The 20,977-nt window shown below is 47.3% G+C and overlaps 2 protein-coding genes and 1 long non-coding RNA gene across 3 annotated transcripts in view; 1 reads left to right on the top strand and 2 right to left on the bottom strand.

The window, feature by feature from the left end:
* The window catches only part of LOC109290381, a 10,723-nt gene extending 543 nt beyond the window's left edge, over positions 1 to 10,180 (bottom strand). Inside the window, exons 1-2 of the long non-coding RNA XR_002095588.1 lie at positions 10,170 to 10,180; positions 9,840 to 9,842 (exon numbers count right to left, since the gene is read on the bottom strand). This is a non-coding gene — a long non-coding RNA (uncharacterized LOC109290381). The remainder of the gene's footprint in view (positions 1 to 9,839; positions 9,843 to 10,169) is intronic.
* Positions 1 to 20,977, top strand: part of RSPH14 (radial spoke head 14 homolog) — a 282,158-nt gene that overhangs the window by 115,227 nt on the left and 145,954 nt on the right. The gene's annotated exons all lie outside the window — the stretch shown is intronic.
* Positions 1 to 20,977, bottom strand: part of GNAZ (G protein subunit alpha z) — a 178,339-nt gene that overhangs the window by 85,730 nt on the left and 71,632 nt on the right. The gene's annotated exons all lie outside the window — the stretch shown is intronic.

Raw genomic sequence — 20,977 nt, 5'->3', positions numbered from 1 at the left:
GGGCTGTGGTCATGGAAGCCAAAGCCTTCCCGATGACACCAGTGCCACAGTCTTTGGTTCACTACCTGGATCCTCCTTTCCCTCCTCAGCCTGTAGCCCAAGACTGGGAGGACTGAAGAAAACAACACCTGTGCCCACAAACCCTTTAGTCCCTCTCCCAAATCCCTGTAGTGCTTCATTACCTGGCTGGCAGTGCTCTGAGGTGTGTCATTGGTGCCCACATGGATAAGGAGCAAAAGGTACTGGTCAGTGGGCTGGAGGAGCTCAGGGATCTTCTCCATAACGCCTCGGAAAAGGGGTCCTAGGAAGCAGCAAACTTCCCGGGCTAACGGGTTGGGACGGCAGATTGCCCCCTCAGTCCCCCTCAGGATGGAGTCTCCTATGACAAACACTTTGCGTTTTGTCTTGGGGAGAGCAGGGCAGTGGCTACAGTTCAGCCTTTGTTGCCTGTGGGTGCTGGAGGCTCTGCTTGGGCTGCATAGGTTCGTACCTGTTGCAAAGCTTAAGTAGGGCAGGGACACTGGTGCAGCAGGCCTTGGGGCACTTGACCACCTTGGTCCAACCCCTTGGCTGGACAGTAAGGGAGGTCCTCAAGTCCTCCCTTGTCCTGGAGGGAGACCATAGTCTACCCTCTGTCTCCTGAGGGAGAAGGGCCTGGCAGTAGTCCATCTCCTGCTTAGTCCCTGATGGCACGCAGTCTCTGGACTGAGGCCTGGAGCTCCTCCAGCTGGCACGCCAGAGACTCCAAAAGGGAGCAGTTCTCACAAGGGGAGGTGGCCATGCTCCTGGGCCCCAGACACTGAAAAAGTGACAGGCAGCCCCCGCAGCCAAGAGCCAGAGGCTCCGTCTGCGTGGAGCTCAGAACCATGGGCTCCATCTGGGTGGAGGCCTCAGAGGTGCCAGAGGGGGAGGGCCGCAGACCCCAAGGGGACCAGCATGCTGCTGGTAGGCTGGCTGTGGGTGGGACTGCGTACCCTAGGGGGCTCACAGGCAGGGCCTTGGGCCCTCCCGCACACCCTGCTGTGCAAACTCCCACGCTAACTTGCGTGCTGGGCCCAGGAGTGCGCCTGTTTGTGCAACTTGTTCGCGCGGCTCCCTGGGGGGCTGGGTGAAGTAGGAGCTGCAGGGGAGTGTGTCCCTCCCCACTTCCACTCAGCCAGCTCCCAGCTGACTAAGTCGGCTAGTCCCACCCTCCATGGGCCCTTGCTTACCTGTGGGCAGGCCAGGGCTTGTCGGGGGTCCTGGGGGGCTCTTCTGGGGGTCCCTGGGATCATGGGGGCACAGCGGGCTTACACCCGCATGTCTCGCACTGAAGCCCAGACCTAAATGAGGCTTCTGCCATTGCTGGGCCTTTTTTAAGCCGTGCGCATGCACAGAAGGGCCAGCTGGTGCCTCACTGCTCTTGGGGGGCTAACGGGAGTCCCTCCCCACCCCATCAAGGGAAGGAGCAGGTGACTGCTCCCCCCCTAAATTGGCACGCACAGCGGCAGCCCAGTTGTGCACCCCCCGGGCGTCTGGGCCAAGTAGGAGCCGAGGGGGGGGCGTGTCCCTCCCCACCCCCACTCAGCCGGCTCCCAGCTGACTAAGTTGACTAGTCCCACCCTCCACGGGCCCCTGCTTACCTGCGGGCAGGCCAGGGCTTGTCGGGGGTCCTGGGAGCTCTTCTGGGGGTCCATGGGCTCACGGGGGCGTAGCAGGCTTGCATCCACTTGCTTTACTCAATGACAAAATTGCATTTTACCCTGTTTTATGGGAGAAGCGGATTGGATGTACAGGCAGTCCTCGGACTTACGACATAATAAGTTGAAATGTTGTAACTTAGAACCGATTTTCCCATATGAAACAATGTTATAAATGGGGGACTTGTTCCTGAACCAAGGCCCGATACCCTATTTTCACCAAAAATAACCCATACTTTTGTACTCAATTAATTATAGATGAATAATATAGCTACATGAATGTATCTATATTGTAATTGGCAATCACACTGATTTGGAAGGACTTCTTTGAAGTGACTTTGCTGGACTTTTTGAAGGGCTCTTGGTTGGACTTTTTGAAGGGCTCTTGGCTGGAGGCTTCTTAAAGAAAGCATCCAAGGAAGCTTGGACAGATGTTTTCCAGGAAGATGGGTGATGAATGTGTTCACTGGCATGGCATGGTATCAGATCAGGCATTGTAAAGTTAAAACTGATGTCAGAAAGTTGAAACAGGGTGTCAACTTATAAATGTTGTAAGTGTGAAACATTGTAACTCGAAACATTGTAAGTTGAGGACTGCCTGTATAGCCCTCTTCACTTAGGAAGCTGAAGTTCGGTTTGCTTTGCCTCCTTCTGTCCAATATTGGGTAGAAAGCTCATTTCTGAATCTGTAATTGAGATTCCATAGCATATGGATCACTGTGATACAATTTTAAGAGATCTTATTAGATTTTCTCTAACTGAGAGAGAATCCCACCAGTGTAAGTAAGTGTAATCCTTCTACTGGTAGAGTCACCCTACACTGGTTTGTTAGCAATTAGGGAAGGGAGATGAGAAAAGCGGTTGAAGGAAATAGGGCATCGCCTTAGTAGCTTGCCAGCTTTCTATGGTGTTTTCAGTTCCTTCCCAAGGGAGGTGTGAGAGCCCTTGCGTTTAGCCACACATGGAAGAGGCCCTACACAGACTTCACCATCATGAACGACGCATGCCCCTGGTGGCTGGGGGGCACAGCGGCAGCAAGTGGGGGAGCTCCTGCAGACGCTGCTGGCACTGTCAGCGGTGGGGAGGAGGGGTGGTGAGCGCCAACCAGGGGTCAGCAACCACCCACAGACCCAGCAGCAGCCAGTGGGGATCGCAGAGTGCCCATAGACACTGCCATTGGTGTCGGCAGCGGGGTGGTGAGCAGCAACCATCCGCAGGTGCCGCCGACAGTGTTGGTGCCGCCTTTTTGTAGGGGGTGCGCATGCACCTAGGTGCACCCTGTATACATTGCCACTGTTCACCAGGATACTAGTGAGTAGAGGAAATCTTTTAGGCAGCTTGTGCACTTCTCTGTAACCCACACTCTGTGTTCTTTCTAGGGTCTGGCTGACTGATGATTACACTTTAAGAAACAAGGTTTTTATTGTGGGTGTGTTGAAATCCACATTTTCTAGGTCTATCTATCCTCCCCCCAAATACTTACATGTTATCTATCACAAACAGTTAATATGTAATCACAAAGTAATAATATGCAGAACAACATCCTGTTTCTTAGCAAGAATTCCTATTTTGTATTACTGAAAGCTCAATCAAAACCTCACATTCTGCCATGATGCTTGCCACACCTGGGCTCTGCTAGAAGGAGTGGATTGCAAAGACCCAGTGCCTCTTTGGAGGATGCCTTTTTTCTGGCTTTGAAAAGTTTAAAGTCTGGAACCAACAGCAATAGAGGTGTCTATACACATGCTCTGGGTGGAGCGGGATGGGGTGCTTTAATCAGACCAGCTCTGAAAGCCTCTCTACTTAAAGCACCTGTAGCATTACATGTATTCAGTGCCCTGCACTTCAAAATGGCGGTAGGAGTGCTTTAACTAAAGCTTGTTCGAAGCGCTTTAGTTAAAGTGCCCTGCCACCATTTTGAAATGCAGGGATGCTGAATACACGTGATACAGAGGCTGCTGGAGCATGTTAATTAGCATGCTCCAGCAGAGTCTCAGCAGATTCAATTGAGTCTGCAGTGACATGTGCTAACACGTTGGAGCACAGCTCCATCATGTGTATAGGTTCCCCTAGGAGTCCGTCCTCATAGGCTAGTATACAAGTAAAAAAGAAAGGTGTCAAATAACTAAAGTTTTCATTTCAGCATAACCAGGCTAGATTCAAAGTTGATTGGAACATCATTTGATTTGAAAGTTTATAGATATAGCCCTTTGTTTCTCAGGAAAATGCATACATAAGCAAATGCAAACGAAGGGTCACTGGAACTGTTTTACTCAAAACAGTTCTCCCATTCATGAAAGGAGCCACTGTGTTCTGTACTAGCTGAAGCATCTCAGTTCTACATTGCTGTATTCTCTAGTTGAGAGCACCTTTCCCAGTGGACATGTTTCTGTTTATAAAAAATCCATAGTTCATTTGTTTTTAAATCTTCATAGTCACTTGAAATAGTAAACTGTGCTCCCCAAGGAGCTGATCAGGCCTTGGAATATCCTGTATTGACCTTCCAGCTATTGGCACCCTCCCAAGTCTCGCTACACTAGTCAAAAAGGGATATTGAGAAGAGTTATCTGTACTTGGGATTTGGAGACTAAGAAGAAAAGTTTGAATTGGCTTATTGATACTGAACCAGTTGTAACTGAAACCCAGGTGACTGCTGGCTGTACTCTTTGGTAGTATTCATAGCAAAGAACATTAAAAGAGCCTGCTGTAGAACAAAAGGAAAATAATTTAAGCTGTTATTTTGCTTTATTGCTGCGTATGTTCACTGTGGAAAAAAACTGGGGCTATTTTTGCTGTTGTGTGACATCTTGAGAAGAATGCTCTCAGAGCTATAGGCAGCTGGAGTTTCTGCAGGAATACTGGCTGCCTTCTCTTATCACATCTCTGATATTTTGGGCAGAATGTTTGCAAAGCTTAGTGCAGCTGGAGATCTCATCTGTGTTCCTTTTATCCAATCTATGATGCATGGCTAAAGTAGCACTTTTCATGATGAAGTAGTAATTTCAGATCTTTTAGCAGTCTTGCCTATAATTCTAATGTATCTCTTGCCATCCTGCTGATCTTGAGGTTGCCTCCCACCAACCTAGATGAAATGTGCAGACTGCAGGGCAGATAGGTCAGTATCTAAAGTCAGTGAAAACATGCTAAAGGACACTGTAATGACATTTTCCACAGGATGATGGCCTGAAAGTCATGGTGCAGTAGAGAGTCCAAATCTGAGCCTGGCTCCTGTTCCTTTGACTGGCAGAAATATTTAGCAGTGAAGAGGCAACCTGTTTAAGCACCGGCCTCATCTCTCAAATAGTCCTTCAGGTTGACTTTCAAACAGCATTGTTGGTTTTTAAATGAAACCTTACTGATTCTTTCACAGCATAGAGGAAGACTGCCATAGTGTTTGTTTTTTGAGGGTCTTAGGAGAGAGAAAAAAAAGGAAAAGATGTTGTGGACCTCTCCCCATGTTTGTTGCAGCAGTTATAGTCCTCAGTTATATCTATGTTGTCTGTTACAAATTTGAATCCTTATTAGTGAAAGAGAAAGGCTAAAGAGCCAAATTTTGCCTGTAGTTACACAATTGTAAAGTTGGTGTAATTTCTCTGGTGTCAATGGAGTTACTCAGGATCTACACACAGATGCAACTAAGCAGATTCTGGCTCAGAATTGCACCACTAACCTGCATTTTGAAGCACTGTATTTTCTGTAGTCCCTCCAGGCCAGTTGAGTACACCCAATATCTTACAAGAATCAGTTCTTTATAATGCAGGCCTACTGTTTCAGCTAGTTATCCCTGGTAACATAACAGTGTCCTACCTAGCCACCACTCAGTATCAAACTTTCTGTTCCTGAGCAGGTTCATAGAGCAGCTAGCTAATGGCCAACAACCAACTCAGTCAGGACTAATATCCTGGCACAATCTGGACTTAAGGTCAGGGTACTTCATGGAAACAGCCCCAGTGGCACGGATAACTGATCCGCTGTTGTCACAGACTGCTGAATAGACTTCACTGCCAGGTTGTTGGTCCTCACCAATATTTGGCACTTAATTAATAAAGGTTTTTGTCCTACTTAAGGTAAGTAGCAATGGTCTAGGGGCATAGCTGTACAATTAGCAGCTTGCAGGCCACATGTAGTTTATGAAGGGCCAACAAGCAACCCAGGGGCCCCTGCATCCCCTGCAACAGTGAAGGCCCAAGGGCACAATATCAATGCTGCTCATGCAGTAGGGGCTGTACTCCACTGGCAGAGCTTGTACAACAGGGAGGTGAGAGGCAGCATATTGCCAGTGCTGCTGCTGCAGCTGGAGGGATTGCACACTACTGGCAGTGCCTCCACAGTGAGGGGGTGGAACCCAGGCACCTACCACTGTAGTGTATGGCTAGCAGAGAAGTTGGACAACCCTGAGCTAGGGGAATAAGCTAAAATGGTTTAACTCCTTCCTAGAAGGATACATTCAGAGTAAAAACATAAGGCTGCATCTCTACCTCTAGTTACCTCATTTATGAAATCCCAGAAGGATTAATTCTCATTCAGGTTCTAGTCTACATCTATTTGAAGCTACTAGGTAAACTACTGGGTGGACAGGGACAAAAGTGCCAGCAATATGCAAAATTTATGTATAATTTCCTATATACCACTACTACAAAGAAAATAACCACCTTTCAGGTATTTCATAGAATCGCAGAATCAATGGGCAAGAAAGGACCTTTAAGATCATGGAGGTTAATAAGGTCAAACGAGCTTAATGTGGTACTTATCCAGCCTCCTCTTGAACACCTCCAAGGATGGCTACCACACCTTCTCTGCCAGGAGTGTGTTCCAGGTTCTAGTTACCCTTACAGAGAAGATGTTCCTCCTTATGTCCAGCCTGAATCTTCCCTCTATTAGTTTGTGACTACTGGTACTCATTCTTCCAAGGGGTCCCTTCCTGAAGAGGTGCTCCCCCAGATCTTGGTGTTCCCCCTGACATACTTGTAGGTGGCTATCAAGTCACCTTTCAGCCTCCTCTTACCCAGACTGAACAAGCCCAGCTCCTGGAGTCTCTCCTCATACTGCCTAACCTCTAGGCCCCTAATCATGCAGGTGGCCCTTCTCTGTACCCTTTTGAGTTTATCCACATCCTTCTTGAAGTACAGTGCCCAAAATCAAGTACAGTACTCCAGTTGCAGCCTCATCAGTGCTGAGTAAAGAGGGAGAAGCACCTCCCTGGCTCTGTTGGCAACACATCGGCTGATGCATGCCAAAGCTCCATTTGCCCTGCTGGCGACTTCCTCACATTGCTGGCTCATATTCATCTTCTGGTCAATTATCACCCCCAGACCCTGTTCAGATCCTGTGCCAGCCAGTGAGCTACCGCTTATCCTACAGTTGTGGTGAAGGTTCTTTCTACCCATATGAAGGACCCAGCATTTTTACTTGTTGAACCTCAGCTGATTCTAATTAGCCCATAAATCCAGTCTGTCAAGGTCATCCTGGATCCTTGTCCTATCCACATTTCCCCACAGCCTGGTATTGCCTGCAAACTTAATCACAGAGCATTTCATCCCCTCATCCAAGTCATTAATAAATATGCTAAAAAGCACACCAGTGGAGACACCCCTCCAGGATGAGACTGTCCCATTGATTACAACTCTCTGGGACTGCCCTTTGGGGACTGTTATCAAATCCTTCTTCCATCTTCCTTTCCTTAGACTAAAAAAGCCCAGTTCATTCAGCTCCTCATGAGCACTAGCTTAATGAGACCTGAGCAGAATCAAGATATCCTGCTCAGATGGCCTGGGTAGTTCTTTCAGCCTTTCCTTTAAGTTGCATTTATCAGGCCTCTAATAGTTGTTACACTTAGCTGGACTCTCTAATTTGTCCGCATCTTTCTTGAAATTAGGGGCCCAAAATTGGACACAGTACCCTAGGTGGGGCTTAGCTAGCAGGGCTGTGCAAAGCTTTGGATGCTGATTCGATTTGGAGGAGATTTGGCCCGATTTGGTGGCTGAATCTCCAAATCCAAATCAAATTAGGGGACCAATTAAAAGGTCTGAATCAATTCGAAGCTCTCCAAATCAATTTGGAAAAGTTTCGGAGAGCTTTAGTGATTCAGGCAGTCCCCACCTGCTGCAGCAGGAAGCTGGACGTAGACTCCGAGCTGATAAATAGGGAACAGGAGAGAAGGGGCTGGAGGAGAGGGGAGGAGACCATGGCGGGACCCCTGCCAGGCCCCATCTCCTACCTGCTCTCCCAGCCCCACCAATCCCCGCCCACTCCCCCATCCCTCCCTGCCCCAATGGCTGTCCTACCTGCCCCAGCTCCCAGCCCTTTAAAAAAAAAAAAAGCCCCTACTCACCAGGTGCTGCCTGATGGGGTGCAATCCCATTGCCCCCTACTGCCCCCCACTGCATGGGGGGGCTCTGTCACAAGCCCCCTGACCCCCGCCCACTCTCCCAGCCCCCCCATGGCTGCTCTGCCCACCCCAGCTCCCAGCCATTTAAGAAAAAGACCCAAAAATTGCCCCCGAACTCACCAGCTCCCACAGCAGCCTCAGGGCTTCTGGGGGCTCATGCAGAGCCCCCAGCATGGCGCAGGGCAGTGGGGGGCAGCGAGGATCACCCCCCACCCTGCCTGGCAGCAGACAGTGAGTGGAGACTTTTATTTTCAAAGAGCTGGGAGCTGGGGCAGGTGAGGCAGCCATTGCTGGGGCTGGGAGAGTGGGTGGGGGATGGGGCCTGTGTGATTCGGAGATTCAGCCAATTTGGCAGCAGCCAAATCTCCAAATCAGATTTGGCTGAATTGATTTGGGACAGTGATTTGAATCACCAAATTGAATCACTGTCCCCCGAATTGGCCAAATCTGAAGCAAATACTAGCTGCCTCACACAGGTCTATTAGCTAGTGCCTAATGGACTATGGGAGAATTCTTACTTCCCTTGATGTGAAAATGCCTCTCTTATTAAGACACTCTGGTATTCTATTGGACTTTTTTGCAAAAAGTGCACAATGCTGGGTCCTTTTCTGCCATATTGCAGCCTAGCCAGTCATTTCCCAGTTCGTATATGTGCAAGCAATTATTCTGTCCAACTGCAAGACTTTGCACTTGATCTCCATGAATTTCATTTGACTGATTTCTGACCATTTTTCCAGTTTATCAAGGTCATTCTGAATCTTAGCTATACCTCGAGTGTCTGTAACTCCACCCCACTTGGTGCTGTCTGCAAATTTACTAAGTGTGCACTGAATCCCATCCTCCAAATTGTTAATGAAGACCCCTGGGAAGACCTCATTGTCAGGGGCGCTAACAGGCAGCTCAGCTCAGACTAATTCCCCAGCTGGCCATACCTGCCAGAGGATCTAACTGGCATCCCCAACCCACCTGATGAACCACCTGGCTGCTGTTAAGGCCTCCTGATTGGCTGCTGGGGATCTGGCATCAGCTTCAGTAAGACACAAAAGTCTGTGGCAGAAAACTTCAGTTGCTCTGGACACTCTATCACTGACCTCAGGATTGCTGTTCTCAGGCAGAAAACATTTACAAACCAGTTTGGACAGGAAATTGCAGAACAAGAAATCATCCACAAACTGAACTATGTTAAAATGGCTTAAACAGGGACTATGGAGTCTTTTCTCATAGCCTGGATTAACTTTTGTGACCCCAATGTTCCTATGAGCTCACTGCTGATTTGCTCGTCTCTCCTAGCACTGCCCCACTCATCCCTCTCCCTCCTATCTCTCTCTCCCTGGTCTATTCTAATTTCTCTCTCCTTTTTGTACTCTGCTTTCTGAACATCCTTTCACAGCATCTGGTGAAGTAAATCTGGATTCATGAAATCTCATGATCTCTCTTTTTATATATCTTATGTATTTAGCCTATAAAGGTGCATCTCTACCCTGCCTTCTGACTGACATAAGACTAACATGGATAAGTACCAATCTCTAGCAGACTGCCGGTCAGCCAACAGTTCTTTCTGAAAGTCTGCTGTAGTAAGCCTCTCTGGATCTCCTTGGCTCTGCTTCTGCTTTAGGAATGCTACTCAACTTTGGTAACATGGTCCTTGACTCCAGAACAATAACTCAGCCTGTGACTTAGATTCTACCTCTGGCTCTGGCCCTCAGATTCCCAGCTCCTGTCTCTGGCCCTCCCCTGGTGGTCTATCCACTAGGCCAGACTTCCAGGTACACCCACTCAATACCTTCTTCCAATTGGACATTGAGCCATTGATGAGTACTTGTCAAGTATAATCAGGCCTTCATTACTTCCTTTCTGAATTACAGCAATGCAAACTAGAATGCAATGCAATGCAATGCAATGCAGGATACAATGCAAGAATGCCTGAAGCTATCAGCTGTTAGGAAAATCCAGCAAGTGCAAAACACTCTAGCATGCGTCCTCTGCAATGTGGGCTACTGGGAGCAGTGTTCTGTCTGTTTTACATGGACATGCCATTAAATATTGAATCTAATCGAAGGTCCTGGTCATTATCTTCAAGACACTAATTGGCTTGGGTCCACCATATCTAAAAGACCACTAAAATTGTAGACTACAGACTGATTTATAACTCTGCTCAATGAAACTTTGTACTGCATGGGTAAAGCTCATCTGTGCTGCTGAATGCAGGACCAGAACCAAACTTCTACTCCGAATGCAGTAGATCTTTTTTCTGTAATATAAATGGAAAAATCCATTTACATTAAAAGCAAACAAACCTCCAAATAGTAGTAGGCAACTGTCAATCCTCTGGATAATGGTGTACATGCAAGAAATCTAGTCAGATGTCTGATGGATCTGTTTGTGGCAGACAAGCCCCATTCAAGGGCAACATAGATTAACACAACACAAAGTGTCACTTCCAAAGGGAAAACATCCAGCCCAGAAAAAAAGATAGCACATCGCAATGTCACAAAGGGAAGAATCACTGTCCTGGTTCCTGGATTCCTTTTTACTTCAATCTGGAGAAAGCTGTAGTCATACATCCCTAGTTCTTTTCTATGGGTCAATGGGTTTTTATGCCTTGCTTCCAAACTTCAAGTGCTTCTTTTAGCATATTGTTAAAGGAGTCTCCCTACATTATTATTTCTAATTCCAGATTTCTATGTCACACACAGTGAAAAGAAAAAGTTTCTGTGCTGTAACGCTAACCCCTAGAATTTACTCTTATTTGCCTGGAATACCAGGATATTATTTCACATGTCCATACTTCATCCTTCCAACCTAAAGATACTGTTTCCATACCTCTAACAATAACAATTTACCTTTTTATCATTTAAGATAGGAGAAAGTTATCAGTTTCTGTGCTTTTATTTGGTTGTCCTTTTATTTGCAAAAGATTCTTTATTGTATAGGTGAGCTAGTATATTCTGATATACAGAGATATATATGGGATTCTTTAGATTCTGGATATACTATAGTTTACTTCCACCATTACCATATTTTCATTTTTTGTATTAGCGAATGCCTTTCTAGTATTTCTAGTCCTGAGTTTGAAACAGCTGCAAACAGACAACTATAAAGGCTGCTGGATGCCACCATGCTAGCTCAGTTGTACTGTTACTGATGGCTTGTGATGGAGAGAGCATAACAGATCTCTCCTGCTGCCTGGAGATATTAAGATGACCACTGATTTCCCATAGAAAATAACTGTTTTGGGGGATGGTGGAGAACAAGAACCTGTATCAAAAGTGAAGGGAGGGGCATGAGAGAAGTACAGGTCACAGAAAAGGAGAAAGGCACTACTGAAGTAGGGAGAGTAAAGAATGATTTTGGGGAATGCCAATGGCAGGGAAGAGCAGCCTTCAAATATATGGATAAGCATCCAGTCTTTGGTTAGATTCAGTCAAATCCCAAATACTTAGGGCTAGGAACAGACATTCAAAAAACATGAGCCTGAATCGATTCAATCTTTGCAGGTTAAACTAAACCTGCAACACCTGAACTGATTTGGAAGTGGACAGATATTCCCTTTTCATTCCAGAAATGTAGGCACATGCCTGCAGTGGCTCAGGCTAGAAGCCAGGGGGTGCTAGAGCAGCCTTCCCTTCCATAGTGCTGAGCTGATGGGGGGTGGGGGCAGGCCCTGGCAGGATGCTCTGATTAGGAAGGGGTCGTCATCCCCCTCGCTGGTCCTGACCGGCAGGGAGCCAGCTGGGAGCATTTAGTTACACAGCAGGGAGTTACACAGGGAGTTGTCAGCATTTATCATCCCATCAACAAAACAAAAGGCTGTCTCGTTGGTTCAGGCTCTTAAACAATTTTTTCCAAGGAAGGAACAGAGGGACATTACCAGCTACTGTTGATTAGCTGCAAAAAGCCCTAAGCCAACAGTGTCCTGTCTGCCTTTGTCCTGTCTTCCACAGCATGGACCATAGCCAGCATGTGGTATGTTAGCTAACGCTGAGAGGTATCTGTATAAGGCAGAGAGGAGGGGAGAATCCTTGCTTGAGCAGGGACTGATGAAGTGGGGGTGGGGTAGGGGGAAGCCAGGCAGATGCTGCTGTACCTGCAGTCTCAGCCAGAGCTTCAGCCAGGGAACAGAGGGGCGGACCCAGCCCTCCTGGGCAGAAGCAGAGAGTAGAGCCCTGCCCAAGGCTGCACAGCATCTAGGATGCTGGGGGACTCCGGTTTAACTTAAACTACGAAGGGGTCTGGGACAGACATTGCATAAACCAGTTCGACCAAAATCAGTTAAGTCTGATATACTACATTCAACCAGGTTTCTCTCAAACCGGTTTCAGCCATGTTCTGTTACAGGTTTAAACCAGTGTCTGATCACTTAAACTGGTTTATGTGTACTATCTGTCCCCAGCTTAGAGGTTCAGCCAGTGCTGGTAATACTACAAAGGTATTTGTTGCTTGTCTGATCCCTTTTTCAACAGGATTATTTTTTTGCATTGTCCCTACAAAATTGATACTTTCTGATTAATGGGCTCTTCCTTAATGGCTGCTCTTTGACTGAATCAAGGAAGACACATTCTAAGAGTTGTATCGAAAGTAAAAAAGGAAGTAACTAAGCATATTACTAGCTACTTCTGCCTTGAAGCAAATTCAACAATTCATGTAGCTATTTATCACTTGTACATTTCATTTTTTCATTAAAAAACTGTAGAATCAGGAAAATAGGGGAAGAAGGGGCATGAGGAGGTCATTTAATCCAACCCTCTGCTCCATGCAGAATCAACCCTGTGTAAACCATGCAAGAAAAAAATGTCTAACCTACACTTAAAAACTTCCAAGGATGGCCATTCCACCTCCTTGCTACACAATCTGTTCTAATATTTAAAGCCTTACTGGTTAGAAAGTTGTTTCTAATATCTAACCTAAATCCCCCCTGCTGCAAATTAAGACCATTACTTCTTTTTGTGGGCAGAGAAAGCAGTTTATTTCCATCCTCTATATAATAACACCTAGACTAAATTTTTCTAGGTCCTCTAAACTTCCTTCAATTGTCATGTTTTCCAGATGCCTAAATCATTTTGTTGCTGTCCCCTATGGACTCTTTCAAATTTGTCCACAGTCTTAAAAGCACAATACCCCAAACTGGACACTGTACTCCAGGTGAAGCCTCACTTGGGCTAAACAGATCAGAAGAATAATTTCCTGTGATTTGCATACAACATTCCTGTTAATGCATCCCTATATGGCATTAGCATTCTTTCAAAAATACTATGCTGTTGACTCTGCTGAAGCTGAGCCAGCCTTTCCCCATTTTGTATTTGTTCATTTGATTGTTCCTTTCTAACTATAGTATTTGCACTTGTCTTTAGTGAATTTCATTTATTAATTTCAGACCATTTTCCAATTTATTAATGTCATTTTGAATAGTAATCCTATCCTCTAAAGCACCTTCTACCACAAACAGCTTGGTGTTTTTCACAAAGTTATTAAGTATACACTCAATTCTGTCCTCTAAGTCATTAATGGAGACACTGGAAAACACCAGATCCAGGACAGATCTTTGGAGGACCCCTTTGATAACTCCTCCTATTTGACAATATTGACTACCCTTTGAGCTCAAGTATCCAACCAGTTATGTACCCATTTTATTGTAGTGTAGCCTACAATGAATTTCTCTTGCATCATTAAAGAGGGAGTTTTGTTTGTTTCTTTTTCTGCTGTTTATTTTCAGTCTGTGTCTTAAATGTTCAAACTTCTGTTTTCCCCTGGTGGGATAAATTAATCCTGATGAAAAAGTAATGAAGTCACAGTTACACCAGGGATTAATTTAGCCCAGTGACTCCTGAATTTATCTTCTGCATAAACGGAGAACAAGATGAGTTCTTCATCCTCTGCATTCCAGTGCAATCATTCTAAGTGAGTTACTCTTCAGGTTTCCATGGAAATAGCAGAAAAGTATGCTTATATTAGTGCTGCTTAAATATTGAGAGAGAGAGAAAGCGATGATTTATATGGCAGATGCTGTACTGTGAGGCAAGCACAGTTGTATATAAAGTTCCTTACTATATGTAAATGATCACATGCCCATGTGCACCTATCATATGAAGAATAGGTGAAGGAGTTTCACAGAAAAATAAAAGATGGCTGATTTCCCTGCAAATCAGATTTGTAATACCAGAAGCACAAGATTTCTTGGAACAATAAAAATAAAACACAACCAAGTTTTGACCATTAAAATACTAACCTGTCTCAAGGGAGCACAGTATGATTTTGGACCTTCAACAAAGACAAATGCTGACAAGTCCTGAAAGTGCTTAAAATATAACAGGAAGGGATTTATACTCCTTAAATGATGTTTACACACCTTCTAGGTCTTCTCTTAATCCCTAACTCATTTGGAACTGATAGGTTAGCTGGATTTCTTACAGCATTATCCTATCCAGTGGTCGTTCGAGTGTGACATCATAACCTCAAAACGTTCTGAAACTGCAAGTCACCTTTCTTTTTTTGTCATATAACTGACAGCCACCTTTTTACTACAAAGCCAATACTCATTACCAAAAAAACCCCCCAATGTTCAATATTAATGAAAAAGTTAATCTGCAAAATAGATTTTTGGCTGCTGAACTCTGGGACTGAATACTGAAAAGAGAAATCCTAGTTTGAACTAAAAAGAGAAATCCTGGTGCCTCAGAGGCCTCCACCCAGACAGAGCCTCTGGCTCTCAGCTGCGTGGGCTGCCTGTCACTTTTTCAGGCTCTGGGGTCCAGAAGCATGGCCACCTCCCCTTGTGAGGACTGCTCCCTTTTGGGGTCTCTGGCACGCCAACTGGAGGAGCTCCAGGCTGCGGTCCAGAGACTATGTGCCATTAGGGACTGTAAGCAGGAGATCGACTCCTACTGCCACACCCTTCACCCCCGGGAGGTGGAGGGTAGACCACGGTCACCTCCCAGGACTGGGGAGGACTTGAGGACCTCTCATGCTGTCCAGCCAAGGGGTTGGACCAAGGTGGTCAAGGGCCCCAAGACCCGCCACACCAAGGTCCCCCTACCACTCATTCTTTGCAACAGGTATGAACCTCTTGCAGCCCAAGCAGAGCGTGCTAAATTGCCAGCTCCTGCAGGCAACACAGACTGTACTGGAGTTACCACCCCTGCTCTCCCTAAGACAAAACGCGAAGTGTTTGTCATGGGAGCCTACATCCTGAGGGGGACTGAGGGGGCAATCTGCCACCCTGACCCCTTAGCCCGGGACATCTGTTGCTTCCTGGAAGCCGGAATCCGAGACATTGCAGAGAAGATCTCTGAGCTCCTCTGGCCCACTGACCACTACCCCATGGCTCCTTATCCATGTGGGCACCAATGACATGGCTTGGAGTGCTTCCAGCCATGTCATGAAGTGCTACAGGGATTTGGGAGTGGGGCTTAAGGGGTTGGGGGCGCAGGTGGTATTCTCATTGATCCGCCCAGTCTTGGGCTACGGGCTGAGGGAGAGGAGGATCCAGGTAGTGAACCAAAGAATGCGGCGCTGGTGTCATTGGGAAGGCTTTGGCTTCCATGACCACAGTCCGCTCTTTGGTGAGAGAGGCAGCGAGCTGCTGGAAAGGGATGGCCTCCACCTCTCTCTGCTGGGGAGGAGTCTCTTTTTAGCCAGACTGGCTGACCTGCTCCACTGGGCTTTAAACAAAGCCAACCGGGGGATGGGGGGACTACTGCCACTGCTGGCCCACTGAGGAACCCTTGCAAAGCCATTAGGCCAAGGCACTTAAGGGATCCCACCCCTGCCCCAGCCCTGGAATGAACTATAAGCAAGGCAGGGGCCCCAAAGTGACACTTGCCTGCCTGTACACAAATGCCAGGAGCTTGGGGAATAAACAAGAGGAACTTGTCCTCCTGCTAAATACAAATAATTATGATGTCATAGGGAAAACAGAAACCTGGTGGGACTCTACCCATGACTGGGCCACAGGTATAGACAGCTATACCCTGTACAGGAGAGATCGAGTGGACAAAAGGGGCGGGGGTGTAGCTCTCTATGTCAAAGAAAGCTATGCGTCCCTGCTAGCTGACACTGGCGCCCAGGGTGGACGACTCAAGACCCTCTGGGTTAAAATCGGTGGGGAACACGGCACAGGGGACACAATGGTGGGAGTCTACTACAGACCTCCGACCCAGGATCAAGACCTTGACCAGGAGTTCGCCAGGGAATTGGCTGAAGCTGCACACTCCCGGTGCGTGGTTGTCATGGGAGACTTCGACTACCCAGACATCTCATGGGAAGAGTGCTCGGCCAAATCTGAGTGGTCGCAAAGCTTTCTCTCAGGCATGGACGAGCTCTATCTGATGCAGGAAGTCTATGGGCCACTGAGAGGTAAAGTGCTGCTCGACCTGGTACTGGTAACCGGGGACAACCTAATTAGTGACCTACCAATCGAAGGGAAGCTGGGTGACAGTGACCATGAGCTGATCACCTTCACCGTCTGCCGTAAAGCTGACAAGTCAGTCAGTAATACAGAAGTCCTCGACTTCAGGAAAGCTGACTTCGAGAAGCTAAGGACCACAACCCAAAGGGGAGGGGAGTTCAGGACGAGTGGTTGCTCCTCAAGACAGCAATCATGGATGTGCAAGCAAAGTCTATCCCATCTCGGTGGAAAGGCAGCAAAAGGGCACAGCAGCCCCCTTGGCTCTCCAGGGAACTAGCAGACCTCTTGCATCTTAAAAGAATGACCTACAAAGGATGGAGGACTGGATCCACCTCAAAAGAGGAATACTCTGCACTGCTCCAGACCTGCAGGGAGTGAACCAGGAAAGCCAAGGCTGCAATGGAATTCCAGCTAGCTACAAATATCAAGGACAATAAAAAGTCCTTTTTTAGGTATGTGGGGAGCCAGAGGAAAAGCAAGGTTAAAACTGGACCCCTGCTAAACCAGATGGAACAACTGAAAACCTATGCCCAGGTGTCACAGGGGCACTGAGGTGCCCTGTTCCTAGGAAAGAATAAGGGCAGCTGCCAATCAACAGGGCAGCTCAGGTGACGGTTGCTGGGACAACCGTGCTGGTCAGGTGACCAGGAGGGGGCAGGGCCGGGCCTTTATAAACAGCCCAGGCTGAAGCCTAGCTGGCAGTTCCCTTCTGGTAGCCTGAGATGCAGAAGCTCTACAGTAGAGCCAAGCAGAGCAGAGAGGAGTGGTGCAACCTGATCACCCAAGGGGCTGCATCATGAAGTAAGGCTGGAGGGAACCCTGATTGTGAAGCTTGAAGGTGGAACATAATGGCAGGGCACTTAAGTTATAGCCAGGAGGCTTATTTTCGGTTATAGCCCATGGGCTCAGGGCTTTATGTTTCTTGTTTGTTATTGCTACAGACTGGAGGACCGGGTGAGGCTGTAGGGGTGCGAGGAGGCCTCATGGGAGCTCCCCAGCAATCTGGGGGTTCCTGGTGCCCTGCGGGGTACTGTGGGTGGTGCCAGGTAGGCACAGCTATTAGCGCCAGTGTGGCGCTGTGTTCAGGGGTGTGTTAACCCCAGCCCTGTGTGGGCAATAGGCGGAGAAGCCCAAGTAGGGCGAAAGACCCTGACGGTGGTCTAGGGGGCCAGGCATGGCTACGGCCACCTGAGCCCCAACCGGGAGAGATACTGGAGAAACCCCGAAAAGGGAATAAGCTTATTGAGAAGCCCGGGGAGGGCTAGGAGTGCATAGGCACGAAGAGACTGGCCCGATAGGACACAGTCTGTATGAGGGAAGCCCCAAGAGAGGGTGTGAAGCCCCAGGAGCGGGCATATGTACGTGGAGAGGCCCCAGGAGGGGCGAGTATATTGAGCGGATCCCGAAGGGGCGCCAGTTGCGTGACCAGCCCAGGGGCGCCGGTTGCGTGACCAGCCCAGGGGTGCCAGGCAGGGCGCATACAGGAATCTGACCAGATAACATTTGGTAGATCTGCGAGGCTTGGGGCATGCTAAAGGGGAGGCTAGAGGCACACATAGCCCATAAGGCTGGGGGTGCACCAAGTTGCCCCATACGGAATAGGGGCCAGTACAAATATAGCACCATGCTCAAGGGGATCGAAGGCAGCCTCCCATCTAAAACTATAGACCAGCAAGACGTGGCGGGGGAGAAAAGAGGGTGCTGGATCGCCTACTTGGCACGGCAGGGGGCGCTAGGGGGATCACAGCCGCCCCTAGGCCCTACTCCGTGACACCAGGAAAAAGCCAACTTGCTAAATGGGCACTTTGCATCAGTCTTTCATCAGTCCCATGGGATGCCCCTGCCCAATATGGGACAGGGAGGCTTGGGTGAGGGAGATTCCTTACCCTTCATCAATCCTGACCTCGTGAAGGAACACCTTGAGAGGCTGGACACCTTCAAGTCAGCAGGCCCTGACAGTCTACACCTCAGGGTACTCAAGGAGTTGGCTAGCATCGTAGCCCAGCCCCTGGCACGGATCTTCGAGAACTCCTGGTGCTCTGGTGAAGTGCCGGAAGATTGGAAGAATGTCAACGTGGTGCCTATCTTCAAGAAAGGGAGGAAAGTGGATCCAGCAAACTACAGGCCCATCAGCCTGACTTCTATCCTGGGGAAGGTCTTGGAAATGATTATCAAAGAGGCCATCCTTAACAGACTGGCAACATTCTGAGGGATACCCAGCACAGGTTTGTTGTGGGTAGGTCTTGGTTGACCAATTTTATTTCCTTCTATGACCAAGGTGACCTATCACCTGGACAAAGGAGAAGACATTGATGTTGTGTATCTTGACTTTAACAAAGGCTTCAATCTGGTATCCCATGATCACCTCTTGGCAAAACTGGCTAACGGTGGCCTTGGCCTCACCACAATCCACTGGCTGGGGAATTGTCTCTGCAGTAGGACCCAGAGGGTGGTGGTTGATGGAAATCAATCATCGTTATGTGCCGTGACCAGTGGGGTCCCTCAAGGCTCTGTCCTAGGGCCTATACTATTTAACATCTTCACTAATGATGAAGACATTGGTGTCAGAAGCGGACTGGCCAAGTCTGCTGACAATACCAAACTCTGGGGTAAAGCATCCACACCTGAGGACAGGAGGGTGATCCAGGCTGACCTTGACAGGCTCAGGAAATGAGCAGATGAGAACCTGATGGTGTTTAACACCGAAAAATGCAAGGTTCTCTGCCTTGGGAAGAAAAACCTGCAGCATGCTCATACGCTTGGCACTGCTATGCTGGCTAGCACTACGGACAAAAAGGACTTGGAGGTCATGATTGACCACAAGATGAACATGAGTCTTCAATGTGATGCTGCGGCTAGTAAAGCGAGCAAAACGCTGGCTTGCATCCATAGATGCTTCTCAGGCAAATCCCAGGATGTCATTCTCTCATTGTACTCAGCCTTGGTGAGGCCACAGCTGGAGTACTGCGTCCAGTTGTGGGCTTCACAATTCAAAAGGATGTGGAGAAGCTTGAGAGAGTGCAGAGGACAGCCATGCACATGATCAGAGGTCAGAAAAACAGACCTTATGATGAGAGGCTGAGAGCCATGGGACTCTTCAGCCTGGAAAAACACAGGCTCAGGGGTGACCTGGTGGCTGCCTATAAGTTTATCAGGAGTGCTCACCAGGATCTGGGGGAACATCTGTTCACCAGTGCACCCCAAGGGATGACGAGGTCGAACGGTCACAAATTCCTCCATGACCATTTCAGGCTGGGCATAAGAAAGAACTTCTTTACTGTCTGAGCACCCACGGTTTGGAATAGACTGCCACTGGAGGTGGTTCAAGCACCTACTTTGAACGCCTTCAAGAGACATTTGGATGTTTATCTTGCTGGGATCCTATGACCCCAGCTGACTTCCTGCCCCTTGGGCAGGGGGCTGGACTCGATGATCTTCTGAGGCCCCTTCCAGCCCTAATGTCTATGAATCTATGAAAACAGGACTTTCATTTTCCATCTGGCCTGGAAACAGAGTCAAAGAAGCTTGTTTTCATCTTTAGTTTATATTTATTCTGGGATGGCTGCTGCCTATATTTAAGCCAACATGCCAGTAATTTCTCTAACTACTGTTCTGATGTTAGCAACCATTACCTTTTTATTCATATGTTTAACTTCCTGACTTCTCTCTGAAATGCTCAGAACTTTGCTCCTATTAGTCAACATCACACTGATTGCTGCACGTCATTAAAATAAACTTGTATTCTAGCAGCAATGTTGGTAAAAGGACAGAAAAGGGGTTTGTGAAGGGAAACGTATGCAAAATATGATAAGTCATAAAAATATTCAAAGGTTTGAATAAGAGCAAGGCCAACTGCTATTGTGAAAAGGATGCAAAGAGAAAAATGCACTTTTTATCAGAAGATGTACACCTTTGAATATTTTCACAGTTAAAACCAGTGTAAAAATTTCCCCATTTCTTGGATTTAAGTGGATTAGAAACTTTTACAAATATTTCAGTTGCACTATTAGTCGGAAGTAGCACAACAGGAATTTCAAAAATTGCAGATAAAGTTCAAGTGATCCATAGTTGCTGATAAGCAGGATATTAACAATAATGGAAGTTTACTGTACAAATCTGCTTTGCAGTTAGATCAACGTGTTTTATTATACACTCAGTTTAGAGCTCTTCATTTTTGGAATGGCTTTAAGTTTTAAACTAATCCATTAGTTTCTTTTGGTTTTATACTGAGACAAATTTGAAGAAAATTAATAGGGGAATTTGAAAATGTGAGAGATTATTAGAGAACAGAAAGACTTCAGTTTAATTCTCTTTTACTATATTTTAAGATCTTTGGTTTCAGAAATCCCAATTTGAAAATGTTACTCTTACTGCACTTGATGGAGATGATAAAGGTCTCATGTTATTTTGCTGAAGTCAGTTTCATAGTTTCATAGTTTCTAGGGTCGGAAGGGACCTGAGCAGATCATCTAGTCCGACCCCCTGCCATGGCAGGAAGAGCACTGG

The sequence above is a fragment of the Gavialis gangeticus genome, unplaced genomic scaffold, assembly GCF_001723915.1.
Source record: "Gavialis gangeticus isolate Ggan-Ray unplaced genomic scaffold, GavGan_comp1, whole genome shotgun sequence".
In the NCBI taxonomy this organism is placed as follows: Eukaryota; Metazoa; Chordata; order Crocodylia; family Gavialidae; genus Gavialis; species Gavialis gangeticus.
The sequence above is the reverse complement of the archived record's forward strand: the minus strand, read 5'-3'. Positions and strand labels throughout refer to the sequence as shown.